General features: G+C 43.9%; 1 protein-coding gene across 2 annotated transcripts in view; it reads right to left on the bottom strand.

The window, feature by feature from the left end:
- The window catches only part of DISP1 (dispatched RND transporter family member 1), an 86,643-nt gene that overhangs the window by 62,953 nt on the left and 496 nt on the right, over positions 1-23,194 (bottom strand). The window contains exon 2 of one of the 2 annotated variants that reach the window (XM_077282212.1): positions 11,996-12,088. The exons of the other annotated variant lie outside the window; for it this stretch is intronic. The gene's annotated coding sequence lies outside the window, so the exon portion shown is untranslated. The remainder of the gene's footprint in view (positions 1-11,995; positions 12,089-23,194) is intronic. 2 annotated transcript variants of the gene reach the window in all.

Raw genomic sequence — 23,194 nt, forward strand, 5'->3', positions numbered from 1 at the left:
TCAGCGAAAGATGACAGAAGGGTCAGCAAAAGGGAGGCCGAGGAGTCAGTGAAGGGGGGCCGAAGAGTCAGCAAAAGAGGGGCCGAAGAGTTAGCGAAAGGGGGGCCGAAGGGTCAGCGAAAGATGACAGAAGGGTCAGCAAAAGGGGGGCCGAAGAGTCAATGAAAGGGGTGCCGAAGAGTCAGTGAAAAGGGGGCCAAAGAGTCAGCGAAAGGGGGGCCGAAGAGTCAGCGAAAGGGGGGCCGAAGAGTCAGCGAAAGGGGGGCCGAAGAGTCAGCGAAAGGGGGGCCGAAGAGTCAGCGAAAGGGGGGCCGAAGAGTCAGCGAAAGGGGGGCCGAAGAGTCAGCGAAAGGGGGGCCGAAGGTCAGCGAAATATGACAGAAGGGTTAGCAAAAGGGGGGGCCAAAGAGTCAACAAAAGATGACAGAAGGGTTAGTGAAAGTTGACAGAAGGATCAGCGAAAGATGACAGAAGGGTCAGCGAAAGCGGGTCAAAGAGGCAGCGAAAACGGGCCAAAGAGGCAGCGAAAATGGGCCAAAGAGGCAGCAAAAAAAGGTCAAAGAGGCAGCGAAAACAGGTCAAAGAGGCAGTGAAAAAGGGCCAAAGAAGCAGCGAAAATGGGCCAAAGAAGCAGCGAAAACGGGTCAAAGAGGCAGCGAAAACGGGCCAAAGAGGCAGCAAAAAAAGGTCAAAGAGGCAGCGAAAACAGGTCAAAGAGGCAGCGAAAACAGGTCAAAGAGGCAGCGAAAATGGGCCAAAGAGGCAGCGAAAACGGGTCAAAGAGGCAGAGAAAACGGGTCAAAGAGGCAGCGAAAATGGGCCAAATTAGCAGCTTAAACGGGCCAAAGAAGCAGCGAAAACGGGCCAAAGAGGCAGCGAAAACGGGCCAAAGAAGCAGCAAAAACAGGTCAAAGAGGCAGCGAAAACAGGTCAAAGAGGCAGCGAAAGCGGGCCAAAGAGGCAGCGAAAATGGGTCAAAGAGGCAGCGTAAACAGGCCATAGAGGAAGCGAAAATGGGCCAAAGAAGCAGCGAAAACAGGTCAAAGAGGCAGCGAAAATGGGTCAAAGAGGCAGCAAAAAAAGGTCACTGAGAATGGGTAGATGTGACACTGAATTTAAAGATGTGGCACTGTCCATAAGAATTAGTGGCACTGCAAACAGCAAGAAGTGGAACTGAGCACCCTATGACTGACACCCGAATACAGAGGAGCAGTACTGTACACTGGGAAGTTTTGCGGTGTGAGCGTCCATCCTTCAGTCCAGTGTGTGTGATCTAGAGGTCTCTCTGTAGTTCTTCCGGTCACACGGTTCCCGCCAGCCGCTGACTCTGGAATCATCCGTATGATGCATAAAATGCAGCCCCTTAGGGTACGTGTCCACGTTCAGGATTGCATCAGGATTTGGTCAGGATTTTACGCAGGTAAAATCTGCACCTGAGGTCACTGGCAGGTCACCTGCGTTGTTTCAGCACTGTAAGGACATGCTGCTTTCTTAAAAGACGCGCCGCATGTCGGTTTCCGCGGGTCTGCCGCCTGCGTCTTTTACTGCACAGTGGAGATGGGATTTCATGAAATCCCCTCCACTATGTTGTAACATCTGGATGCAGCGTCAAACGCGCAGCAGTTCCTGAACGTGGAAACCTACCCTTATTGAATGATGCTTATTCTAGGTGCTAATCCCCGTGCGGTCCTCCTGGCAGGACACAGCATGATGTGGGACTCCGCAGGGAGACGCTCCACCTGGCAGGGGTGTCAGCTTCCAATTAGCAGCAATTAGGCTGGAAAGAGCTGAGGACGTTACTTTACCCGGAGCTCAGCTTGGGAGGTGATGTTTAATCCGTAGGGAAACCAGCAGCATCAAAACATAAGACCAGTAGAGATCTCCGGGGAACATCAGACCCAGAAAAAGCAGCACAGAGGATGAGAGCAAAACCACATGGCATGTACCCACCATAGTGACATTAGAAGACCCCAGTAACCACACTGCTCAGAGGAATAGAAGGACTGGTTGACTGCAGAAGCAGACAGCGCCTCCTTCGACCATGTGGTTGTGTCAGGTACTGCAGCAATAACCTCATTCACTTGAATGCTACAGAGTCACAAGACTAAAAGCCACAGTAAAGTGGCCCAGCATTGGGATAGGAGCAGAACAGACCTGGTGCACAGAGTATTTTAGGAGCAGAGAGTGATAATCTAATAGAAACAGTTAGTTACTAATTCCAACAGCTGGGGGTTTGTTACAATTGTAGGTTATCCAGAGACCCTGTAAATTGCATAGTTTGCTACAATGTATCAGTCCGGAGTTCTGTCTGTCTGCTCACAGGATATTGGGAAGAATGGATACAAATGTGTCAGACCCTCGGCAGAGACACATGGCAATGATGGGACCAGGAGGAAGAACAGAGGAACAGTACAATGTACACCGAGAATTGTCATTTCATGGGGAATGTTAGTATTTGCCAACACAGACGTGTCAAAAGAACAATCAAGAACCAAGATTAAACATGACAGCGCCCGTTCACTGACAGCAAGCGGAGATTTGGGGAAAAAAATGCAAACGTAACTGATTAGAAAGTGGCAGAAGCAGCAAACCCTGAATGCAGTAATGTACGGTGATCTCTCCCCGTCGGTCTATCTAGGGAGGTTTTGTTTTTTTTTCTTGAATGTCTTATTTTTTTCCTTTTTCATCTGTTTCTCATGTAGTTTACACCACAAGCCTCATCTATCAATGTCCGCTCCAAACACAGAGACATAAAACATGGCCGCAGGGGGAGGGGGCTGACACCCCATCTTGTCCCATTAGCTCCATGTGCCAGGAGGAGGCGTGGAGGAAATGTCACAGTCCTCGCCTCCCTCCATTGTTGTGTCCTTGGTAAATATTGATCACAAAGTGACAACACAGATATCTGTAGTGGAGACTTCTGGGGGGTCCTACAGATACGGGGGGTGCAAGCTCCACATGGGAATCCCCCTGTACCCCTCTGTCCCCAAAGCCCAAACAACAAGAACGGCAACATTGGTTTCTTGCGCTGAAAAAGTTATAAAAATTGAAACTTTGTGGCCACTTTTCTTCTCTTTTGTAAAAAAAATAAAAAGTGGATTTAGCTCAGAAGACGGGGGCTGGGCTGCTCACAGCTAGAGGATTTATTATATGAAATCACGATTGGGTGACATCCTTTCTTAGATCGTGCCGTCCCTCTGTTCCTCCTCCTGGAAATATATCAATAAAAGAGGAGACGGGTGTTACCACCCACTGGAGACAACCTCAGGACATGGAGAATGGGGACACTTAGGGGTTAACTGAGTAATATAATTGATATAATTCCAGTACAAAAAAACGGAAAATTTTTATTAAAGTTACCACAAAAAGAGCAACGAAGAAGAGCTGCAGTCTGAGACGGAAAGAGACGTCACCCAGCTTTCCTAAGAAAAGAGGCTTTCTTCTGCTAAAGTCACTAAAATTCTATCACATCCATCTCTTCATCCATCACTCCATCTTTCCCTACATCCATCCATCCATGCATCCATCCCTCCCTACATTCATCCATGCATCCATCTCTCCATCCATCTCTCCTTCCATCCCTCCATGAATCCATCCATCTCTCCATCACTACATCTCTCCATGCATCCATCTCTTCATGAATCCATCCCTCCATGAATGCATCCCTCCATGAATCCATCCCTTCATCCATCCATCCCTCCATGCATCCATCCATCTCTCCTTCTATCCCTCCATGCATCCATCCATCCCTCCATTTCCCATCCCTCCATGCATCCATCTCCCCATCCCTCCATGAATTCTTCCATCCCTCCATGCATCCATCCATCCCTCCATGCATCCATCCATCCCTCCATGCATCCATCCATCCCTCCATCTCCCCATCCCTCCATGAATCCATCCATCCCTCCATCAGTGACAGAGACGCCCCCTACTGGCACAGGGAGATGGTAACTTATTTACACATTCCCAGGAGGAGGGACAGAGGAACAGCACCATGGTCATTATTATTTATTATTATTTTTTCTTTAGGAATGAAATACGAGTATTCTCCATTCCTGACATGCTCTACTTTTAATTTACTTTTCTTTGGTGGAGGGGGAGTTCTTTACGTGATGGGTCCTTAGTTCAGTAGCAGAGACCCCCCTCTGGATATAACGAGGGTCTGCCAGACCTAAATCCTCAGGCTGTAAGATCAAACACTGACCTGTGACCTGGCAGATCAGATATTGCTCTATACTTAGCACCTATTCCCCAGCTGCCCAGCAGGAGGCGCCGCTTCTCCCCACTAAATCATAACGGAGTTTGAGCCCATTTTGATTTTTTAATTATATTTTTAGTTTTTGTTTTTTATCCTTTTCCCAAATGGACAAAATACTCCATTCACATCCAGAGCTGCAATCAGAAGCTCCCTACTGCCCCCTGTCGGCTGAGTGCTGCACACGCAACATCTATTTCTAATGGGATCCAAGCAGCAACGTTTAGGATTTGTTCAAAACTTTGGGGTCAAGTAACATTTTTACGCCGCGAGTCGAGTTTTGCTGTGATTTTCAAAAACAATGCGGTTTTACAAGGATTGCAGTTAAAAAAAAAAGCGCAACTGGTGAACGGAGCCTTAAGATTTCGGAATTCTTTGGATGTGCATAGAGCAGATGATACAATGTAGCAAAAGATGAGCTAAGTTTGGAAAAAAAACACTTTACCAAAACTTTCCAACCATATTTTCAAAAATTCACCAAAAAACAATATAAACTGCCCCCCCCCCGAAATAAAGGGTTACAAAACTCCCCGTCAGAACGAGCTCACTGATGGATCCTTAGTTTACTCATTCCACAGCCTGCAATAGGCAGAGCAGCACAAAAGGCTATAGGAGGCAAACGGTGTAATACTTTGAATGACACCCAATTACAAAAATGATTTTTAGCCCCAAATATGAGTATTTAAAGGGGTTGTTGCGTCTTTTTAAATGGTTACAATTGTATTGGAAAGAACGACAGGCAATGTTGCATTTTACCTTCTCTTAAAAATCCTTTCTGTTCCCAATTATATTTTGCAGTGTACAGCTCGTACACGAGACAACCTCTTTAGGTAAAAGAAAAAAACAAATTGTGCCCAAAGGTGGACAACCCCTTTAAGGAATGATCATACTGCCCTAAAAACCATCAAATTGCTATGTATCTATGCTTCCATGATTAAAAGGCAGGTAAATAGCATTTTTAGGGCTCCCAAAGGGCAATTAGCCATCCCCATGGCTTATACATGGGTCTACTATGACTAGGAGATGCTTTATCAAATATTTCCAAAATGTGTAACTTGCAGTACCACTTTTCACCATTTTCAGATTCAAAGACTTTCCATAGACTTTAATGAAACAGCGCCCCCCCCAACTTACATTTTTGTTGTGGATCGGAACACTAATTCAGTAACTTTGGAGTAAAGCAGCTCTTGTAAATGCATTGTGGTGGCCTATAATGTTTTTATATAGTGTTAATCAACTGTTATGACTGTTCACATCTTTTTATAAGATACAAAAGTATAAAACAAGTCTAAAAATATTATATACATGTGCAATACATGCAACACACAAACATTTATATGCAAAAAAAAAAAAAGAGACTGGTGACATGATGGTAATTGTTTATGGATGGACATAATGAACCACATATTTATTTAGTGGGATTGTGAGGGCAGCCACTTTGCCCCCATTTCCTCCAGCCAAAAAGCTGGCTTCAATTGCTGGTAAACCGTATGCATAAAAGCGAATAGCATGAAATTATACACAGCTGCGAGCCAAGAAATGTCTTATTGTGAAGTTTTACTTTATTCTCAATTATTTACAGCTTGCGACTTTTCTGAAGCCTTCCCGATGGGCGCGTAGAGGCGGCAGGGGGGCGGTTGGCGAAACGCTCTGCAACGTTCTGTCCGATGTATTTCATTAGCGTTCGCTTCAATGCCGCATTGACCTTACTGGCGAGAAGTACAAGCCGTACATAATCGGTTAAGTATGTTCACCAACCCCAGACACAGTCCGTCGGCTTGTTGTCTCCTGCTCCCCAATGCATTGCGCTTTGGAATTTTCCCCCTTTAAAATAAAGCAAAACCTAAAAATAAAACTAGAAAGAAAAAACAACCAAAAACTTTTCGCCCATTAACAAAACTTTTTTTTTTGCGTTTCTAGGGTTTGAGAAGTTCGAAAAAAACAAAAAAACGGAATCTCTCATTCTAATTTCCTATATCTCTGTAAGGACTTTCAATTGGGGTGTGGCTTAATTAAAGGGGCATGGTCTGTCGTGCTTGGCCTGTTAACGTAAGGAAGCGGAATTAAGACTAGAAGAGAGAAGGAAGATGTATATAGTCCTTGGACAAAGTGATGCATTTTTTGGGGGTAATTTTTCTTAATTCAACTCATATGACCCCTTTAATACCGAGGTGTAAACAGACCTCTCTCATATAACACCTTTAACACGGAGGTGTAAAGAGACCTCTCTCACATGACCTCTTTAATACAGAGTTGTAAATAGACCTCTCACATGACCTCTTTAATACAGACCTCTCTCATATAACCCCTTTAATACGGAGGTGTAAATAGACCTCTCTCATATGATCCCTTTAATACAGAGGTGTAAATAGACCTCTCACATGACCCCGTTAATACGGAGGTGTAAATAGACCTCGCTCATATGACCCCTTTATTATGGAGGTGTAAATAGACCTCTCTCATATGATCCCTTTAATACAGAGGTGTAAATAGACCTCTCACATGACCCCGTTAATACGGAGGTGTAAATAGACCTCGCTCATATGACCCCTTTATTATGGAGGTGTAAATAGACCTCTCTCATATGATCCCTTTAATACAGAGGTGTAAATGAACCTCTCTCTTATGATCCCTTTAATATGGAGGTGTAAATAGACCTCTCTCACATGACCCCTTTAATACGGAGGTGTAAATAGACCTGGCTCATATGACCCCTTTATTATGGAGGTGTAAATAGACCTCACTCATATGACCCCTTTTAATGGAGGTGTAAATAAACCGCTCTCATATGACCCCTTTAATATGGAGGTGTAAATAGAGCTCTCTCATGTGACCCCTTTAATACGGAGGTATAAACAGACCTCGAGTTCTCCTGGCTCTTCTCATGTGGAACACAACATCAACAATGGTGTAAGGCAGCAAGATTTAGAGACAGAACTGTGTCATGTGACCAATTTATGCATAAGATGTCCACGCCCCTGAGGAGCCAGTCAAGAAAACCACAGAATTTTAATCGTAAAGTGCAGTCCTGTCATGAAAACATATTAGATCCACTCTTGTTAAAGGGGATGTACAGTCTTATTCCAAAAAAGAAAAGCCCGACAATGTTCACTGGTTACATCCGGTAGAGAAGATGGGACCTATTTATGGAAGTGAGTATCTCGCACTAGTCACATCAATGACAACTAATAGAAAGGTTTAGTTCTGCTTCAGGAAGAGCTGAGCTGCAATACATGAGACAACCTGTAGTAGATACGAGTGGTGCCATTTAAAAAAAAAAAATAAAAAAAAAAAATGTTTTTATAAAGTAGCCTAACCCCTTTAAATGGATTGTGTAAGGTGAGAAAAACATGGCAGCTTTAATTTTTTTAAATTTTTTAACTCCTATGGGCTGAGGGTGCAATTGCAGCTGAGTCTCATTTACATACATCAGACAGTCCAAAGCGATTAACTTTTTTGGCCATTTTTATCTAAACTCATGATCCCTTTAAAACGAGAGGTGCACGTATAGTCTGACCAAAGGTTTATAAATCTGAGACGTCCTCATGTGGAGTACGACATCACCAACAATGGTGTAAAGCAGAAGAAACAGTAACACACAAATTTGTGTCACGTGACCAGTTTATGCAGATGAAGAACACGCCCCCGAGGAACAAGGCAAGAGAACCATTGAGATCTACGCATCACAGGTACGTTTTTAAGGACTGCAATATCAACGTTTACCCAAGTAGATGACATAATTTTCAGTCCTAGTCGGCGGCTTCGCCATATGAAAAGGTAGGTATCTAGGAGGTCACAAAAAATTCTTAAAAATAGGCACCCATTTAGTATTAGGCAAAAAACAGCTGCCAAGTTTAAAAAAATAAAAAAAAAAAAATAAATTAGGCTGTCTTCCAATACTCAGAGACAATTTTTAAATTAAGAATATTATTTTGCCGGCACAAATTGTAACATTTGCAGAGCATTAGTGCTAGACAAACAGAAATCTGGGACGGTTCCAACTATGTTTTGTCAGTAATGTGCAGCTCCGCTGGAGAAAGATGGAAGCGGTGTTAGCCGGGTAACAAGGAGCCGGCCAAATCCATTCTGTACGGCACACCCCTGCCCTGGAAAACCAACGTGGGCTCACTTATTAGACCTGTCAGCCACACAAGAGAACAATGACTCGACTGACGCGTTTCACTGGACGGCGCAATGGTAACATGTTCCAGCGACGCGCGTTCTTCCAGATCCAATCCAAGAAACTTTTTATTTATTTTATTTTTTTTATTGTTTTTCATTTGTATTATGACAACCATTCAGTATGAAGAATTCATAACAAAAGGAGACAAAAAAAGTTTTCATTTTAGTAACTTAATCCTTTTGCTTTATAGCAAACTGGGGAAAAAAAGAAAAAAAAACACGAGAGAACACCAAGCACTCCACGTCCAAGATTCGGGTCACGGTGCCGTAAAAGGAAAAATTCACAAGTAGCGATTGTAATGGAGAAATAGTCACTTGTGTATGAGCTAAAGTCAAAAGTTGTATCTAAGTTTCCCTTTTCTATGTGGTTAAGTCTGGTGCTGCAGCTCAGTCCGGTACTGCAGCTCAGTCCGGTACTGCAGCTCAGTCCGGTACTGCAGCTCAGTCCGGTACTGCAGCTCAGTCCGGTACTGCAGCTCAGTCCGGTACTGCAGCTCAGTCCGGTACTGCAGCTCAGTCCATTCACTTTGGGCTTTGTTCACACAACCAGACGGACAGCAATGCTCAGAACAACTACAAATCTCTTACCCCCTAGAACTAACAGCCTCATAAGAATATGTCTAAGTTTGGATCAGGAGACCCCCGATCGTTCCTGTCGTCGCGGTTCATACACGGACTGTTTTAATACTTTCGCAGGAACGTAGCCTAAATTATAGAATGTGACTTTTGTATTAGCTAAAGTAAAACGTTGCATTCAATAGGTCCCATTTACTGTACTTCCCAGCACAGTGCCACTTGTCTATGTGGTGGACTCTAGTACTGCAGGTCAGCCCATTCGCACAAATAGAAAAAGTAATTTACTAGCTGAAGTCATTAATTACATCTAATATGTTCCCGTTATTGTAAATTACCTGTCACAGTGCCACTCCTGTTCATGTGGCTGAGTCTAGTACTGCATCTCAACAGTCTGATACCAACCAAACTGGTTATCTCCAAAGGAGTTTCCCCAAGCTATAATATATTGGTGGTCTGACCTCCAGAACCGCCACTAATCTTTAGAAGGAAGTCAGAGTCTGCTGTTCTACCGCACTCAACATAGCGCCACCCTCGTTTATGTGGCTGTGTGCGGTACTGAAGCTTTATTTAATGGAATTGAATGTGTCCAGCAGCTAATACAGTCACACGGATATAAAAGGAGGCACCGGTTGTCAGGGCATGCTGGGAGTTGTAGTTTTGCAGCAGCTAGAAAGCTACAGGTAGTCAACCCCTGCATTGCATCATCTAAGAATATAGGATATTAGTGCATCTTAGCAGATAGGGTATCCGTGAAAATTTGCACAAAAAAAAATAAATCCCAAATTTATGGTCTAATTCTTCAAAGAACAGACAAATCCCCCACATTCTTCACGTCACTTCACCTCCTCCCGATATCTCCTCATCCAATATACATAACTCAGGCCTGCCCTTATCCCGCAGTCACAGATTGCTTCCCAAGAGATGAGGAAATCACAACCCATCCTGTACAAGAGGCAGGAAAGACACAAACCAGATGATCCCACCATGTATACGGGGTCACCGACTGACGAAAAAAAGAGCGTGCACAAATGTGATGTAAAGAATCCTTCCCTTAGGAAATAGAGAGCAGGAAGTACCGGAATCCCCATTATTGGTATTTGATATTGGTTATTGGCTTCCAGCGCTGCAGCCTATCAGTGAACTCAGGAGCGCCATTCATACCAGTAAGTTGTCCTTATAATGCAGGACAGGATTGGCAATGGCGAGGACTGGCCTATGCACAGGGAAGGCGACGGCGAGGACTGGCCTATGCATCGGAGAGGCGACGGCGAGGACTGGCCTATGCACCGGGGAGGCGACGGCGAGGACTGGCCTATGCGCCGGGGAGGGAACGCTGAGGACTGGACAACACATTGAGAGGGGACAGAAAAGTACTGGGCCATGTACCAGTAGAGGACATAAGGACGGGTCCTCCAGAGAGCGGGACGCTCTTTGTTCAGGATACTGCAGTGTGGAAACCGGTGTATTAATCTTTATGTAGTTTTGCTACTATGTTCATGAACCAGAAAGCTCTGGATTAACAGTACTACAATTCCTGTGTCCATTATGGATTGTTGTAGGCCATATAAATGGGGACATAAAAATATAAATATATATATATACCGGTATATATATCTTTCAAAATAATTTCTACTCTTCTTTTAAAATCCTCCTGATATTGGTTACTGGCTGCCAGCGCTGCAGCCCATCAGTGAACTCAGGAGCGCCATTCATACCAGTAAGTTGTCCTTATAATGCAGGACAGGATTGGCGACGGCGAGGACTGGCCTATGACAGGGGAGGCGACGGCAAGGACTGGCCTATGCACAGGGGAGGCGACGGCGAGGACTTGCCTATGCACCGGGGGAAGCGATGGCAAGGACTGGCCTATGCAGCGATGAGGTGACGGTGATGACTGGCCTATGCAGCGGGGAGGAGACGACGAGGACTGACCTATGCATCGGAAAGGTGACAGCAAGGACTGGCCTATGCACTGTGGAGGCGACGGGGAGGACTGGACTATGCACCAGAGAGGCGATGGCAAGGACTGGCCTATGCACCGGGGAGGCGACGGCGAGGACTGGCCTATGCACCGGAGAGGCGACGGTGAGGACTGGCCGATGCAGGGGGTGGAGGCGATGGCGATGACTGGCCTATGTACCGGGGGAGGCGATGGCGAGGACTAGCCTACGCAGCAGTGAGGCGACGGCAAGGACTCGCATATGAAGCAGGGAGGAGATGACGAGGACTGGCTTAAAAGCAGGGGAGGAGACAGCGAGGACTGGCCTATGCAGTTGGGGTGCGATGGCAAGGACTGGCCTATGCATCGGAGAGGTGACGGCAAGGACTGGCCTATGCTCCAGGGAGGAGACAGCGAGGACTGGCCTATGCGCCGGGGAGGGGACGCTGAGGACTGGAAAAAGCATTGAGAGGGGATGGAAAAGTACTGGGCCATGTACCAGTAGAGGACATTAGGACGGGTCCTCCAGAGAGCGGGACGCTCTTTGTTCAGGATACTGCAGTGTGGAAACCGGTGTATTAGTCTATATGTAGTTCTGCTACATTGTTCATGAACCAGAAAGCTCTGGATTAACGGTACTAGAATTCCTGTGTCCATTATGGATTGTTGTAGGTCATATAAATGGGACATGAAAATATAAATATATTTTCTGAAATAATTTCTACTCTTCTTTTAAAATCCTCCTGATGCGGATCTCTAAGTTGCGCTGTGTGCGGTGAAGAGCTGCAGGGATACGGGTCTATATAGAACCAGCTCCTTACGTGAGTTTCCCATGATCCCAATATATTATTACCGTCCGATTAATGAGCCGCACCGGTGAAGATTGCGAGCCGATAAGGCTGGAATGAGGCGTGGAGCGACCTCCGCACAGACGCACCACCTGCACACACACACTGGAAGCATGAAGAGGCATCAGCAAACAGTGCAGACAATGGGAGCATTAGGCCCGGGGACGGCGTCATAGCACAGAAAGCATTCCGTACCTGCGAGCAAAGTCTGGGGCGTATTCACAGGTACGTGAGAGTCCGCGCAGAAGCTCAGGGCAGATCAGTCAGCCGACAGCACAGAGAGGCCTCCTGCAACACAAAGGCAAATATTTAGCACTATGGAGGAGCAGAATAACATTTACCTGCAAATTCAGGGAAGGACGACTGGTCCGGTGATGCCAGCGAACAAGATGGACACCACAGTGTCTGCATGTAAGTGGGCTCCAAACCTCAGCCTTTTCCCAGTCTACTTACTGCCTTCAGCCGCATTGATACCAGGACATACTCATCTGGAGTACAGATGATGGCAGTAGTGGGTGAGCACCAGTGATGAGCGAACGTGCTAGGATAAGGTGTTATCGGAGCATGCTCGGGTGCTAACAGAGTGTCTTCTGCGTGCTCGAAAATTATGTTCCAGTCCCCACAGCTGAATGACTCGTGGCTGTTCGACAGGTGCAACACATGCAGGGATTGCCTGATTGTATGGTGATCCATGAATGTAACTTTTCTCACCTTCTCCCATCTATCAGTCCATGAAAAACAGACAGCACTCTGATGCCATCCAAGTTCTGTCCGATTTTCACACTGACCCATAGACTTTCATTGCCGAGCTTTAGCCGACACTCAGATCAACATCGGACTTGTTTCCATGATTTTGCACAGACCACTCGGTCAGCAAAAAATTACGAGCAAGTGAACAGTCCCATAGACTGTCATAGGTACTTGTGCTATCTATGAAAAAGAAAAAGAAATTACGGGAAAAACTGACTGAGCCATTACAGGAGCGGATTTGCCTCTTTCACTGCCATCATCGGTACTCCAAATGAGAACATTCAGATATCAGTGCCGCAGAAAACAGCTAAACAGACGGGAAAAACGTCAAGAAAGCCACCTATTTTACATGCAATTACTTTATTTTATTTTTTTATAGGGACGAAGAATAATGCACAAAAAGTGATTTGCAAAGTTTTCATAAGTTTCCATGCTGGACAAAATTATATAAAAAAAATAAAAACTTTAGCTACTCTTTAATCTCATAAGAAATAAATCCGTTGGAGGTGGCGGTCGGAAAACACTTCAGATGGTCTGAGACCCCCCAAAACTGGCAGAGTCTGCTATGTATGAAGGCCCTTCGCGGTACATTCACACATCAAAGATCCAAGGCAGAAATCGAGAACTTCTTCTGTGGGTCAGCAGTAGGATTAGCCACATTTATTCCGACTGGTTTTTCCATCTTTTGCGCTTTTGTTTTTTTTCCTCGCCTTCTCCCAACAGCCATAACTTTTGTCTTTTTCAGACAACATAGCCGCACGAGAGCTTGTTTTATTGTGTGACAAGATGTAGATTTGAGTGACATAATTCACTTTTACAACATAATATATATTTTAAAAAAAAAAAAACATAGTAAAAGGGTAAAAAAAAAAAAAACAACCTATGCCGCAATTGTTATTTTTTTTTAATGGTGTTCATTCATCGGTAAAAAATAACTGGGCAAAATGATTCTTCGGGTCAAAAATAATATGGCAATACCAAAATTAAATTTTTTCTTTAATTTTAATGCGAACATTTTTTCGATTGAATATTTTGATGTAATTTTTTTTATTTTTTTTTGCAGTGCAATTTTATGAGACCCTTCATTCTTTATTTTTTGGCACTGTGTGGCGAGCCTCAGTTTTTACTGGTACTGATCTGGAGTAGGTATGATGTTTCATCACTTATTAGTGATTCTTTTGGAGGGTGGAGGTACAGTGACTGAAAAATAGCAATTCTGAAGTTTCGGTTGTTTTTTTTTCTTACTTTTATCGTATGGGTTAATTAATGTTCTAGATTAAACTTTTACATAATGAACTATAAAATGCGCTTTTTTTAAGAGAAAAAACAACAACTTTAATTTCAGATTAGAAAAAGGTGGGTGATTAAAACTTTTTTTTTTAATGTTCTAGTATATCTAAGGAAAAAAAAAAATATGTATTAGTCCCCCTCAAGGGTCCTTGAACCAGCGATTGTTGGACGCTTTTGGTATATTTTGCCACGCTTTAGTATTGCGGTGACTGGTAAAATTAACACTCTGCTTGAGCCGAGCCACAAGTCATACTGCACAAAGATGACAGTGATTGGGACCTTTGGTAGCCCCCCCCAGGCTGCCATTGTTAACCCATCGGCAACCTATGTTTCCATAGCAGAAAAGGTGGGTTTAAAGGGGCGAGGGGCTCCGGAATGGAAGCAACGTGCGCAACGTTTCAAACGGTTTAAATATCACTGTCAGGAACTGACAGCAGCATGTGAACAGTTAAAAGAGCAGCGATCAATACCCCTGACCTCCGCCAATCAACAGAACAAAAGGAGTGGCAGTGCTTGACCCCAACATACTGCCACTCTTGCCCGTGTGGTAGCGTGTGGTACTGCAGCTCAGGTACGTGGGTTTCAGCTGCAGTCACACATTCCTTTTTAGTGCAGTTTCGCAGTGAAAACACAATAAAAACAAATATACCGTTTTTACGTTCAGATTTTTCGCATTTGATGCAATTCTAATGGGAAGATCCAAACATAAAAGTCACATATCCGCAAGTCAAATTGACATTTTGCGGATTTCCAAAAGGTCAAAAAAATGAGGAAAAGTAGAAAAATTTGGTAAAAGTGAAGTAAAAATGATGAGGTAAAAAAGTGGGCATTAGATTTCTAGAAATCCGCTCCACTTTGCTATAAATGTAAGACTCTGCTCTTTTTTGTGCAAAGAAAATACGAAGCATCAAAAAACCATCAGAAACCTTAATACCAAAATGTAATTGTATCGTATCAGTGACAAAGTGTTGGTTGCCGATAGTGTCTATTATCTGTATGTTATAGACAATAGACTATTTTTGAACAGAAAATGAAAAAAAAAGTGTTTTTTATTGCTAATTTACACTGTGTTCCAAATTATTATGCAAATTGGATTTCTGACAAAGATTTAATTGTTTTGTTTTTCAAATGAACTCATGGATGGTATTGTGTCTCAGAGCTCAATGGTTCACTGAAATCAATCTTAAACACATGTGATAATTAGTTTTCCAGGTGATTCTAATTAAAGGGAAACTACTTAAAAATGATGTTCCACATTATTAAGCAGCCACAGGTTTCAAGCAATATGGGAACTAAAAAGGATCTCTCTGCTGCTGAAAAGAGTTAAATAGTGCAATGCCTTGGACAAGGTATGAAAACATTAGATATTTCAGGAAAACGTAAGACTGATCATCGTACTGTTATGAGATTTGTGACTGAAACAGAGCACAGACAGAGTTCATGCAGATAAAGGCATAATGAGGAAGGTTTCTGCCAGACAAATTCATTGGATTAAGAGAGCAACTGCCAAAATACCATTACAAAGCAGCAAACAGTTACCGTATTTGAAGCTGCTGGTGCCTCTGGAGTCCCTCGAACCTCAAGGTGTAGGACCCTTCAAAGGCTTGCTGTGGTGCATAAACCTACTATTCAGCCACCCCTAAACAGTGTTCACAAGCAGAAACGGTTGCAGTGGGCCCAGACATACATGAAGACTAATTTCCAAACAGTCTTGTTTACTGATGAGTGTCGAGCAACCCTGGATGGTCCAGATGGATGGAGTAGTGGATGGTTGGTGGATGGCCACCATGTCCCAACAAGGCTGCGAGGTCAGCAAGGAGGTGGAGGAGTCATGTTTTGGGCTGGAATCATGGGGAACCAGCTGGTAGGGCCCTTTAAGGTTCCTGAAGGTGTGAAAATGACCTCTGCAAAGTAAATAGAGTTTCTGGCTGACAACTTTCTTCCATGGTATAAAAAGCAGAAACGTGCCTTCAGGAACAAAATCATCTTCATGCTGACAATGCCCCATCTCATGCTGCAAAGAAAACCTGAGTCATTGGCTGCTATGGGCATAAAAGGAGATAAACTCACGGTGTGGCCACCATCTTCCCCTGACCTCAACCCTATAGAGAACCTTTGGAGTATCATCAAGCAAAAGATCTATGAGGGTGGGAGGCCGTTCACATCCAAACTGCAGCTCTGGGAGGCAGAGAAATACAAGCAGAAACTCTCCAAAAACTCACAAGATCAATGGATGCAAGAATTGTGAAGGTGACATCAAAGAAGGGTCCTATGTTACATGTAACTTGGCCTGTTAGGATGTTTTGGAGTTAAATAGCTTTTTTGTTCAGTGAATGTGACCTCCTAATGCTGCAAATTCCACAAATGAACATTTTCAGTTCTTTAAAACAGATCAAATGTTTAGAAATTCTACTGTGCATAATAACTTGGAACAGTGCATTTTGGGGTTTTATTCATTTTGGAGATTATTCTGTTATCATTGGGAGGTTTCTTCAAGAAGACTTGATGTATAATCTAACGGGTGATGAGTCTGACTTTTATTAGACTGTCATTTGCACCGACCATTTAGGAAAATCCGAGAAAAATATAATTTGCATAATAATTTGGAACATGGTGTATACACACACACAATAACAAAAGCATATGACCAATCACAGTGCAGAGATCGGATTGGTTGCTATGAGCAATACCAGGTTACTGTTAGCAACGATTTGATAATTAAGGCCTTATAGAAGGAAATGTGATTCCTGCATCAGATTGCAATATATAGTGAAAACAGCCTTTTCCGGCACTGAGTGAAAAAACAGAAAGTAGATAGTCCATACCGTAGTGCGGGTTCACCTGCTCACGTTAGTGTCCTTTAGCAAACACACTGGAGAGCTATATCTCCATTTGCCATACCACACCCCGGGGTGGGGATATGTGATCAATCAGTCCCACCCATCTCTGATTGGCCTGGCCCTAATACGCCTTATTAACTCTCTCAGCACTATAAGTGCTGGAGCCTGCTTTCCCGGGCTTACATCACCGAAGCTACCAACCTAGATGATACATATCTCTACTCAAGGACCTGTCCGGTGGCCATTTTACATACCCCCCTCTGCCCAAAGCCAGGGGGCTGGGCACCTTCCACCATCAAACAGTGGACCCTTGACAGTGCGTCAGCATTGCCATCCAGTTTCCTGGGTCTATGCTCTACATAGAGGCTAAAATCCTGAAGTGCTAGGAATCACCTGGTCACCAGGACTTTGCTCAGATGGCTTCCTCAATCCTGGCTGAAGATCATGATGTCATCCAGGTAGGCCGCTACGTACATCTTGTGGGGAGCTAAGATCCAGTCCATGGCTCTCTGAAAGGTGGCAGGAGCTCCTTGCAACCCAAACAGCATCTTCCTGTACTGGAAACATCTGGCATTGAGAAGGCTGTTGTCTCCTTGGCATCTTGGGACACGGGAATATGCCAATACCCTTTCTTGAGGTTATGGTTGGTAACCTGGCCAGCCCTACCCACTTAATCAGTTCATCGACATGGGACATTGGATACGTATCAAACTTGGAGACTTTATTCAGCTTCCTATAGTCATTGCAAAACCGCCATTCTCCATCTAGTTTCGGCACCAAGACTATGGGACAGGACCAGCCACTGTTAGACTAATCGGTAAGTGCCAGGTTCAGCGTCTGCTTCACTTCATTCAAGATCATCTCTCAGTGGGCTTCGGAATCCGATATCAGCTTCAAGTTCACGCGAACATGAGGCTCTGTGAGTACCGCATGCTCTATGACCTGAGTACAACCCAGTAATTCTGAGAACAGGTCTCTGTTATGATGTAGCAACTCTCAGTACTGCTGATTTTGGGTGCGTGCCATCTTGACTTTTTTTATGTCGGCTTCAGACAGACACCAAACACGGGGGCTTAAACGGGCTCCCTATCTCTTCCTCGGCTTAATCAGGTTGACGTGGGACACCTGGTAGGGCATCCTTCTTCCTGGTTGGTGGACTTTATAGTTGACATTGCCAAGCTTGTCAACTACTTCATAGGGCCCCTGGCATGGCCAGATATTTGCTCTACATCGTAGATACCAGCACTAGTACCTGATCTCCAGGGTTGAAGTATCTCACCCTCGCCGATCTATTGTACAACCTCAACTGTGCCTCTTGTGCTTTGAGGAGGTGTTCTTTCACAATGGGCATTACCTCCGCCATTCTCCATGCATCTGGGCCACAGGTATAGGAGGTCAAACATTTGGGACTAGGGAGGTCTGTCACCGCAATAGGAGTTGCACCCTGACAGAGTCACTCCTAAGTGTGACAAGATCTCAGTCTTCAGCTTGGCTTACCCTTTTGCATCCTGCAAGGTCAGGTCATAATATGCCTTCTGTGGTTCCCGTTAGGTATGGTGCCAGAACCTCAGCTCACTGCTCCGGAGGCAATTTCTCCTGTTCTGTCACCCTTTCGAAAACCCTCAGAATGCCTCGATGTCATCACAAGTGATCATCATTTGTAAGGCTTTCCTTACCGTCTTCCTATGAATGGGGCCAAGCTTAGACTGGCCCACAGGAGAACCCTCCGGTGGGCCTCTGTGCAAAGAGTGGGCCACCACCCTCTTATATGAGCAGCACTTGGCACGATATACTTGAATCGCTATGTACAGACAAAGGCGGCATCTTATTCACTTAACAATCTACCCAAATCATGGTTATATAAATTTGTGATTGAGGATAATGTCACATTTGCACGTGGCTGAAAAGTGAGGCCCTGTAGTTGGTTGCTAGTGGGCCCTTGGTACCCCAGTCCAACACTGGGTGGGGCGGTAGCCATGCCAAGGATCGCCTCGTCTAGGAGTTCCATCTGCTGCTGCTGTTGGAGATTAACCTGCGCCAGTTGCTTTATCATCAACTCCTCCATGGTGTCTGCTTTGGCTCGTGCAGTTGCTTTTACCCAGGACATGCGGCATCTCTGTGGCAGTCACACTGTCCCTCAGGACTCGTGCCTGTGCCATTCACTTTATTATATGATATATTGAAAAATTATAAAAAAAAAAATACAAGTGGGATGAAATGGTAAAAAAAAAAAATCCAATTCCCTCATTGTTTTTGGGGTTTTCTTTTTGCAGAATTAAATGAATTTTAAAAAATGACCTTGTAACATGACTCTCCAGATCAGTACCATTATGGCGATAACAAACTTGTTTAGATTTTTTTTAAATTTATTTATTGGTTAAGAAAAAAATCCAGAAGTTTGAATATACCATTGTTTGTTCCGAAACATGTAATCTTTTTATTTTTACGTTGACTGAGCTGTGGTTTTTTTTTTCTTTATTGATACTAATTAGGGGTACGTATTACATCTTGATCGTTTTTTCTTCCATTTTTATAGGGTTTTGTGGTGAAAGAAAAATTGCAGTTCTGGCATTGTTTTATTTTATTCTTTATAGCATTTACCGCATAGATTGATTAATTTTATATTTTAATAGATCGGAATTTAATGGATCTGGAGATGCAAAATATGTTTATTTTTCTAATGTCATTCATTTTAAAGGTTGGGGTAGGGGGCGATTCAAGTCATTATATTCCCTTAAATTTTTTTTAATCTTTTTTACTTTATTTTTTCAGCAAGGGCAGTGACGGGACCTTCAGCAAGACTAGGCTGTCACGGTATTGGAGCGTCGCGATAAAGTTGGAAGGGGCCAATAAGAGCTAGTAAATGTGAGCAGTGCCACGTGATTGACTGCGGCATTTAGCATTACTCAGTGATGAGCGAACGTGCTGGGATAAGGTGTTATCTGAGCATGCTCAGGTGCTAACCGAGTGTCTTCGGCGTGCTCAAAAAATATGTTCGAGTCCCCGCGGTTGCATGTCTCGCGGCTGTTCGACAGCTGTAACAGCTGTAAGGGATTGTCTGTTTGTTAGGCAATCTATGCATGTGTTGTGGCTGCTGAACAGCTGTGAGACATGCAACAGCGGAAACTCGAGCACTTTATTCGAGCACGCCAAAGACACTCTGTTAGCACCCGAGCATGCTCAGATAACACCTTATCCCAGCACGCTCGCTCATCACTAGTTACAATGCTGCCTGACAGCCTTAATGAAAATGCAGCTACTGGGAGAAAATGAATTGAATTCCTCCCAGGAGCCGCCAGCTTTCAGTCATGGGGGCGTTCACAGGGCGGCGTCTTGAGCACACCCGGGTACTCTGATTGACAGATACTTCTGCACAGATACGGTCTCTACAATCAATGTGCCAGGGCGTGCTCAAGATGCCGCTCACAGTATACTGAACAGAGCTATGAACCCGACTCAGAATGACTGTTCAAATCAAGCAGAGGCGCTCGGTGCACCCTCGGTGTGGCCAAACTGCTCAGTGCACCTTTCCACCTCCTTGTTTTCCCACCGTCTCCATTCCCGTCTTCTTTGATTGACAGCTCTGGCTTTCTAGAGCAAGAAGAGGACGGGGATAGATTTAAAACAAGTATATGGGAAGATGCCCAGAACTGTTCGGCCACACCAAAGGTGCACTAAGCGCTTGTACTCGGTTTGAACAGTCATTCTGTGGTGCAGAAATGTGCGACTTTCAGCGCTTTCCCCAACTATCCCCTCACAGAAAAAAAAATAATCATGGAAAATTCCATATGTGTTTTTAAGTGAGAAATCATAGCCTTTCCACAAAAAAAAAAAAAAATGCATTAAATTCCGAGTCAAATCTGCACTAAAAAAATAAAATAAAAACACATGAAAAAAATGGCAACAAAAACTGCAGATTGCTACTACATATTAGTGCAGTCATGCAAAAATGCAAAAAAAAAAAAAAATGCAGAGATTGCACAACATGGCCTGCAGATTCCCCTCATTATAAATCTCTTTTTTATAGTATGAATTTGCAAAAAACTAAATATTAAGAATAAGTTTAAAAAAAAAGTTAAACATTATTTTTATAGAATTTAAAAATGTTAAGGTGGAGGAACACAGCCCTGTGCCACGAAAACGGTATTTTTTGTTAACTCAACATGTAAAAAAATAGATCCATTAAACCAGATGTACAATATCAATAAAAAATGTCGTTTAGAAGCCAAAACAACCTGGTAGTTGGGGTATATTCACATGTTCTTCGGGTTTTTTATGCTTTTTTTTCCGTATGAAAAACACAAACTATGGCACGAAAATGTCAAAAAAATTATTTCGCGTTTTGGTATCATCTTGTTTGTTGCTAATCCATTTCAAGGTTGAAAAACGTTATTAAAAGCAATGGAATAATTGAGACGCACTAAAAGCAAAAAAAAAAAACCAAAAAAACAAAACACCGTGTGAATGAAATTTTAGAAATCTTTTCATTTTGCCGTTATGGTAAAACACTGCGTTTTTTGTTCCCCGCACAGTAAAAAAAACAAACATATCATGTATGCAGTATGTGAACAATCCCCTACGCAGATAGTATTCTATTAGTATATGTTGCTGGGAAAGCATGACAAGGTTGCCACCCAGCTTTCCTATGCCACAGCATGACAGATCAGGAAAGAGCAAAGTATGGCTGGGTAACAGCCCAAAAACTGGCAAAAACTTTGCAGTGTAAACTAAAGGTAAAATCATCACCTGCCCAGTTTTCTCCATACCACGGAATAGCAGATCTGGAAAGAGCAGGGGAACGCTGGGTGACCGCCAATAAAATGGTAAAAACTGCCACAACATAGTAGATCCAGAAAGAGTAAACAACGCAAAGGTAAAATCCTCACCTACCCAACTTTCCCCCACCACGGAATAGCAGATCTGGAAAGAGCAGGGGAAATGCTGGGTCACAGCTAATAAAATGGTAAAAACTGCCACAACATAGTAGATCCAGAAAGAGTAAACAACGCAAAGGTAAAATCCTCACCTACCCAACTTTCCCCCACCACGGAATAGCAGATCTGGAAAAAGCAGGGGAAATGCTGGGTCACAGCTAATAAAATGGTAAAAACTGCCACAACATAGCAGATCCGGAAAGAGTAAACAACGCAAAGGTAAAACCCTCACCTACCCAACTTTCCCCCACCACGGAATAGCAGATCTGGAAAGAGCAGGGGAACGCTGGGTGACCGCCAATAAAATGGTAAAAACTGCCACAACATAGTAGATCCAGAAAGAGTAAACAACGCAAAGGTAAAATCCTCACCTACCCAACTTTCCCCCACCACGGAATAGCAGATCTGGAAAGAGCAGGGGAAATGCTGGGTCACAGCTAATAAAATGGTAAAAACTGCCACAACATAGTAGATCCAGAAAGAGTAAACAACGCAAAGGTAAAATCCTCACCTACCCAACTTTCCCCCACCACGGAATAGCAGATCTGGAAAAAGCAGGGGAAATGCTGGGTCACAGCTAATAAAATGGTAAAAACTGCCACAACATAGCAGATCCGGAAAGAGTAAACAACGCAAAGGTAAAACCCTCACCTACCCAACTTTCCCCCACCACGGAATAGCAGATCTGGAAAGAGCAGGGGAACACTGGGTGACCGCCAATAAAATGGTAAAAACTGCCACAACATAGTAGATCCGGAAAGAGTAAACAACGCAAAGGTAAAATCCTCACCTACCCAACTTTCCCACACCACAGAATAGCAGATCTGGAAAAAGCAGGGGAAATGCTGGGTCACAGCTAATAAAATGGTAAAAACTGCCACAACATAGCAGATCCGGAAAGAGTAAACAACGCAAAGGTAAAATCCTCACCTACCCAACTTTCCCACACCACAGAATAGCAGATCTGGAAAGAGCAGGGGAACACTGGGTGACCGCCAATAAAATGGTAAAAACTGCCACAACATAGTAGATCCGGAAAGAGTAAACAACGCAAAGGTAAAATCCTCACCTACCCAACTTTCCCCCACCACGGAATAGCAGATCCGGAAAAAGCAGGGGAAATGCTGGGTCACAGCTAATAAAATGGTAAAAACTGCCACAACATAGCAGATCCGGAAACGAGTAAACAATTCTAAGGTAAAATCCTCACCTACCCAACTTTCCCACACCACAGAATAGCAGATCTGGAAAGCGCAGGGGAACACTGGGTGACCGCCAATAAAATGGTAAAAACTCTGACCCAGAATAGCAGATCTGGAATGTGCAAGGTAAACAACTCAAAGGTAAAATCCTCACCTACCCAACTTTCCCACTCCACAGAACAGCAGATCAGGAATATACAAGGTAAACAATTCTAAGGTAAAATCCTCACCTACCCAACTTTCCCACACCACAGAACAGCAGATCAGGAATATACAAGGTAAACAATTCTAAGGTAAAATCCTCACCTACCCAACTTTCCCACACCACAGAACAGCAGATCCGTCCAGCTTTGTGGGGCCACAGTGGCAGCCATGGCA

The sequence above is a fragment of the Ranitomeya variabilis genome, chromosome 2, assembly GCF_051348905.1.
Source record: "Ranitomeya variabilis isolate aRanVar5 chromosome 2, aRanVar5.hap1, whole genome shotgun sequence".
Classification (NCBI taxonomy): domain Eukaryota; kingdom Metazoa; phylum Chordata; class Amphibia; order Anura; family Dendrobatidae; genus Ranitomeya; species Ranitomeya variabilis.